The following is a 6,753-nucleotide window of genomic DNA, read 5'->3' on the forward strand; positions in this document are numbered from 1 at the left end:
ATGGGCCAGACCGTGACAACTCCCTTGAATTTGACTCTGGACTACTGGACTGAAGTAAGAACTAGGGCTCATAATTTGTCAGTTGAGGTTAAGAAGGGACCGTGGCAGACTTTTTGTGCTTCTGAGTGGCCAAAGTTTGAGGTAGGATGGCCACTAGAAGGCACTTTTGACTTGACTATCATTCTTGAAGTTAAAGCTGTTGTTTTCCAGGAAGGACCAAGGTCTCACCCTGACCAGCAGCCCTACATCACTGTTTGGCAAGACCTAGTCCAGGATCTCCCATCATTGGTAAAATCATGGATTCGGAGACTAAAACCAGGCTTCAGAGTCCTGGCTCTCCAAGAATCGGAACGCAAACTGAAACCAAAACCTGAGCTTTAGTGTAAGCCCTTGGCCCCTCCGGTTCCTCCTAAGATTTACCCCGATACCAAGGAGCCTCCCAAATTGTCAAGTCTTCCTCCTGACTACCAGCAACCTCCTCAGGCACCCCCTGATGATGGAGCCCCAGCCCTGGCCCCAGCTCCCCGTGGTACAGAGGGAGGGCCAGCCTCAGGAACCTGAAGCAGAAGAGGAACAAGCCCTGAGGGACTGGACTCGAATGTAGCATTGCTGCTACGTACCTTTGGGCCCCTAGTGGACCCACCAGCTCTTCAACCCTTGCAATATTGGCCTTTTTCCTCTGTCAATCTATATAATTGGAAAACTAATCACTCTTCTTTTTCAGATAATCCAGCTAGCCTGACAGGTTTGGTGGAATCATTAATGTTTTCTCACCAGTCCACTTGGGATAATTGTCAGAAGCTCTATCAGGTCCTCTTCACTACCAAAGAGAAGGAGAGGATCCTGCTGGAAGCCTGTAAAAATGTTCTTGGCACAAATGTGCGACCTATACAGCTCCCCAATGAAATAGATGCTGGATTCCCCCTCAACCGACCAGACTGGGATTACAATATGGCTGCAGGTAGGGAAAGGCTGACAGTCTACCGCCAGGCTCTAGTAGTGGGTCTCTGAGGAACAGCTAGACACTCCACCAATTTGGCCAAGGTAAGAGAAGTACTTCAGGGACCCAATAAGCCACCGTCTGTGTTCCTTGAGAGGTTAATGGAAGCCTATAGACACTATACTCCCTTTGACCCAACTTCTGAGGGCCAGCAGGCAGTAGTGGCTATGGCCTTTATAGGACAGTCAGCACCTGACATTAGAAAGAAATTACAACATTTAGAAGGATTGCAGGATTAGTCAAGGAGGCAGAGAAAGTGTACCATAAAGGGAGATTGAGGAAGAGAAGCAAGAAAGGGAGAAGAGAGAGAGGGGGGAGAGAGAAGACAGGAGAGATCTCAGGCAGGAAAAGAACCTGACTAGGATTTTGGCTGCAGTGGTAGGAAAGAAAGACAGAGATAGGATAGGATTTAGACAGACAGGGAACCTGGGCAATAAAGGGCTGAAGCTGAGCGGAGGAAGAGAGATGCAGTGACGCCTATTGGAAAAGGATCAGTGTGCCTACTGTAAAGAGAAAGGGCATTGGGCCTGAGACTGTCCTAAGAAAAAGGGCAGGACTCTTAAGGTTCTGGCCCTAGAAGAAGATAACTAGAGGGGACGGGGCTTGGACCCCCTCACAGAGCCTAGGGTAACCCTGAATGTGGAGGGGACCCCAATGGACTTTCTGGTAGACACAGGAGCAGAGTGTTCTATACTAAAACAGCCACTAGGGAAATTAAAGAATAAAAAGACTATATTTATAGGGGCAACTGGACAAAAACAATATCCTTGGACTACATCACGAACTGTTGACTTAAGAAAAGGACAAGTGTCCCATTCCTTCCTTGTTATCCGTGAATGCCCTATGCCTTTGTTGGGAAGAGACTTATTGACAAAATTGAAAGCACAGATTAAGTTTGCTTAGGCAGGGCCAAAGGTAACCTGGGGATCTCCCACCTCTATGATATTGGCCTTAAGACTAGAAGAATAATATCAGCTTCATGAGCTTCAAAAGCAACAAAAAGCTCCAGACATCAGTGAACGACTAGCAGAATTTCCAAAAACTTGGGCTGAAACTGGAGGTAAGGGGATGGCAGAAAGAGTTCCCCCTATTATAGTGGGACTAAAAGCCAGTGCCTCTCCTATTGGGGTATGACAATATCCAATGAGCCATGAAGCAAGGGAAGGAATTAGGCCTCATATCCAAAGACTGTTACAACAAGGCATTCTAGTTCCCTATCAGTCACCATGGAACACACCCCTGCTGCCAGTAAAGAAGCCTGGCACCAATGATTATAGGCCAGTACAAGACTTGAAAGAAGTTAATAAGAGAGTCCAGGTCATCTACCCAACTGTGTCACTTCCACCGAACAGAAATTGATATACTGTTTTGGATTTAAAAGATGCTTTCTTCTGTTTAAAGTTACACCCTTGCAGCCAGCCTATTTTTGCTTTTGAATGAAGGGACCCTGATACTGGGTTAGCAGGTCTATTTACCTGGACCAGGTTGCCTCAGGGGTTTAAGAATTCCCCCACCCTCTTTGATGAAGCTCTCCATCGGGATCTAGCCTCCTCAGATAATTTTGTTACAGTATGTGGATGACCTACTTTTGGCAGCATCTACTAGCCTGAGTGCCTCCAAGGAACCAAGAGACTGCTGGCAGAATTGGGTGAGTTGGGGTATCGAGCTTCTGCTAAAAAGGCTCAGTTGTGCAAGTATGAGGTCACTTATCTGGTATATACCCTGAAAGATGGAAAACAGTGGCTGTCAGAAGCCAGGAAAAAGAGTGTCACCCAGATCCCTGTCCCAACCACCTCGCGCCAGGTGAGAGAATTTTTGGGCACCGCTGCCTTTTGTAGGCTATGGATTCCAGGGTTTTCGACATTAGCAGCCCCTCTATATCCCCTCCCAAAGGAGGGAGGAGAGTTTATTTGGACCCCTGAACACCAGAAAGCCTTTGAGGACATCAAAAGAGTCCTGCTAATGGATAAGCATTAGCCCTACCTGACTTGACCAAGCCCTTTAGTCTATACATAGATGACAAGGCAGGGGTTGCCCAAGGGGTCCTGACCCAAACCTTGGGGCCATGGAAGAGACCAGTGGCATACCTATCCAAGAAACTAGACCCAGTGGCCAGTGGATGGCCTACCTGTCTAAAAGCCATTGCTGCTGTGGCCTAACTTGTCAAAGATGCTGACAAATTGACTCTGGGACAACAGGTAACTGTTGTGGCACTCCACTCTCTTGAGAACATCATCCAACAGTCCCCTGACCAATGGATGACTAATGCCCACATGACACACTATCAGAGTCTGTTGTTGACTGAAAGAGTGATCTTTACTTCCCCAGCCATCCTAAACTCTGCCACCTTGCTGCCTGAGACTGATGACTCATCGCCCATTCATTGCTGTATTGACATCTTGGCAGAAGAAACAGGTACTCAAAGGGACCTGAAGGACCAGCCCTGGCCAGGAAGTCTGAACTGGTATACGGATGGCAGCAGCTTTGTGGTTGAAGGTAAGCAGGTGGTGGGAGCCGTGGTGGTAGATGGAAAACAAATAATCTGGGCCAGCAGCCTGCCAGAAGGAACTTCTGCCCCAAAAGCAGTACTTATCACTCTGACACAAGCCCTGCGAATGGCAGAGAGGGAGTCCATCAACATCTACACTGATAGCAGGTACGGTTTTGCCACAGCTCATATACATAGTACAATTTATAAACAAAGGTGGCTGTTGACATCTGCAGGCAAAGACCTTAAAAACAAAGAAGAAATACTGAGCCTCCTCGAGGCTATCCATTTGCCCAAGAAAGTGGCCATTGTCTATTGTCCTGGGCACCAGAAAACTCAGGATGCTATTGCTAAAGGAAATCAGATGGCAGATTTAACTGCCAAAAAGGCTGCCCAGGGAACAATGATTCTGATAACCAAAGGCTCCAAAGATTATTTTGACACCCGAGATACCAGCTTCAGGTACACCGCAGATGACTATCAAACAATGGACAAACTAGGATTTCGAGCAGAGATTCCCTATGGAGTAGTTCAAGCACAAGATGGTAAATTATCCTCCCACAAGAAGAAGGACGTAAGTATGTGACAAACCTACATCACCTGACTCATCTGGGAGCCAAATACCTAAAGACTTTAGTAAAAGCACCAGAATATTATGTTTTGGGACTGTCTGACTTAGCCGAGGCAGTGTTTAAGAACTGTATACTCTGTATTATGACTAATGCTGGATATTCAAGATGTCCTCCAGGAAGAAGACTTTGAGGAGACTGACCTGAAGCCTACTGGGAGGTGGATTTCACAGAAGTTGAACTGGCTAAGTATGGCAACAAATATTTGTTAGTCTTCATAGATACTTTTTCAGGATGGGTAGAGGCCTTTCCCATGAAGACTGAGACAGCAAATGTGGTGGCTAAGATCCTGGAAGAGATTTTCCCAAGGTTTGGGATACCTAAGGTAATTGGGTCAGACAACGGACACGCCTTCATTACCCAGGTAAGTCAGGGACTGGCCACCCAGCTGGGGATTAATTGGAAGTTACATTGTGTGTACAGACCCCAGAGTTCAGGACAGGTAGAGAGGATGAATAGAACCATTAAAGAGACCTTAACTAAATTAGTTTTGGAGACCGGCAGAAATGATTGGACGGCCCTCCTTCCTTTTGCCTTGTTCCATGTACGAAACACACCATGGTGATTTAAGCTTACATCCTATGAAATTCGAGGGGGAAGGGGGGGCTGCCACTGACTGAGTCAGGTGGAGTGTACGATCCTGATGCTTCTCTTTCTAAATTCTTGTTTGCTCACATGAAAGCACTTGAGGTGGTCTGGCGCGAGGTCTGGGAGCAGCTGAAAGGGGCCTACGAGACCAGAGACCCGAGTGTGCCACACTAGTTTCAAGTGGGAGATGCAGTCCTAGTCCGCCACCACTGAGCTGGTAACCTTGGGCCACGTTGGAAAGGACTATACCTGGTACTCCTGACCACCCCCATGGCAGTAAAAGTAGAAGGCATTTCTGCTTGGATTCATGCCTCCCATGTGAAGAGAGTTCCTGAACTCTCCAAAGATCAGTGGGAACTGGAAAAGACTGCTGATCCTCTTAAGCTGTGCCTGCATTGCAGGTGCCCTTCAGGTGACAGGTAACAATCCCCATTCCCCCAGAAACTGACTTGGCAGGTCTCTTCACAGACTGGGGATGTCGTCTGGAATATCCAGGGGTTACATCCCCCATACACCTGGTGGCTAGTTTTGACTCCAGACATATTCCAATTGACTGCAGGACTTAGTGGATGGGATATCCCAGAATCATGGCATGATGACCTCAGCTACAACACGGACCCGAGAGGTCCACCTTGAGCAGACCCAGGGTGCTCTAACAAATGGGCCCAATGTTCCCTTTGAACAATGGACTTTTATGCCTGTCCTAGAGATATGACCAGGAGTGGAAAAGTAAGATGTGGAGAGATAGAAGATTATTTTTGTAAAGCCTGGAAGTGTGAGACTACGGGTCAAGCATTTTGGCACCCCTCCTCAAGCTGGGACTTGATAACGGTGACTCGATATAACTGGACTTCCACAGGGTGGATAGATTGTGTCACCCCAACGTCCAATTCAGGGCGGTCTGTCTGTGAGACACCCATGTGTAACTTACTTAATATCATCTTCACTAATACTGGAAAAAAGAAGAGAGTGGAATGGATTAGGGGACTCCAGTGGGGACTCCAGTTTTACATCAGTGACTATGATCCAGGCTTAGTGTTTACTATCAGACTTAAAATAGAAAGCCCTCCTGCTCAACCCATGGGCCCCAACAAAGTGTTACCTGAACAGGGACCCCCTGCCCTAGCAGCACTTCTACAGCCACAAGATGAGAGATTCCCTCCTACTAAAACCCCCTTGAGGTCACCTTTAACCTCACCTCCACCCTTCCCAAGCATTGGACAGAGATTGCTAAATTTGATTCAAGGAACATTTTTTTTTTTTTGGTTTTTCGAGACAGGGTTTCTCTGTATAGCCCTGGCTGTCCTGGAACTCACTCTGTAGACCAGGCTGCGAACTCAGAAATCCGCCTGCCTCTGCCTCCCAAGTGCTGGGATTAAAGGCGTGCGCCACCACCGCCCGGCTTCAAGGAACATTTACTGTGTTAAATAGGTCCAATCCTAATATGACAGAATCTTGTTGGCTTTGCCTCACCTCAGGACCCCCTTATTATGAAGGTACTGCAGTATCTGGAACCTTTAATAATGCTACCAGTCATAATGCTTGTGTCTGGAACAATAGGAACAAGCTGACACTTACTGAGGACTCAGGGAAAGGGACCTGCCTAGGAAACCCACCAGCTGCCTATAAACATCTATGTAATGAGACTTTTAAAAGCCCAAGAACCTCTGCTAGCAGATATTTAGTGCCTGAGATAGATAAATGGTGGACTTGTAGTTCAGGATTCACTCCTTGTGTGTCAATTTCTGTCTTTGATGATACCAAAGATTATTGTGTGCTTATACAGCTAGTTCCCCAGGTCTATTATCACCCAGCCAATACTTTTGAAGATGAGTTTGATGTGCATCTGAGACATTTTCGGAGAGGACCTATCTCCTTGACCTTGGCTGTAATCCTAGGATTAGGAGTGGCAACTGGTGTGGGGACAGGAACTGCCGCCCTAACACAGACTCCTTAGTACTTCTATGAATTAAGACCAGCCATGGATGAGGATCTAAGGGCCCTAGAACAATTCATCTCTGAGCTTGAAGAGTCCTTAACTTCCCTAT

General features: G+C 47.1%; 1 pseudogene; it reads left to right on the top strand.

The window, feature by feature from the left end:
* LOC114630216 lies at positions 1-4,441 on the top strand (annotated as a pseudogene).
* The last annotated feature ends 2,312 nt before the right edge of the window (positions 4,442-6,753 follow it).

This window comes from Grammomys surdaster, unplaced genomic scaffold, assembly GCF_004785775.1.
Source record: "Grammomys surdaster isolate TR1022 unplaced genomic scaffold, NIH_TR_1.0 334, whole genome shotgun sequence".
Lineage (NCBI taxonomy): Eukaryota > Metazoa > Chordata > Mammalia > Rodentia > Muridae > Grammomys > Grammomys surdaster.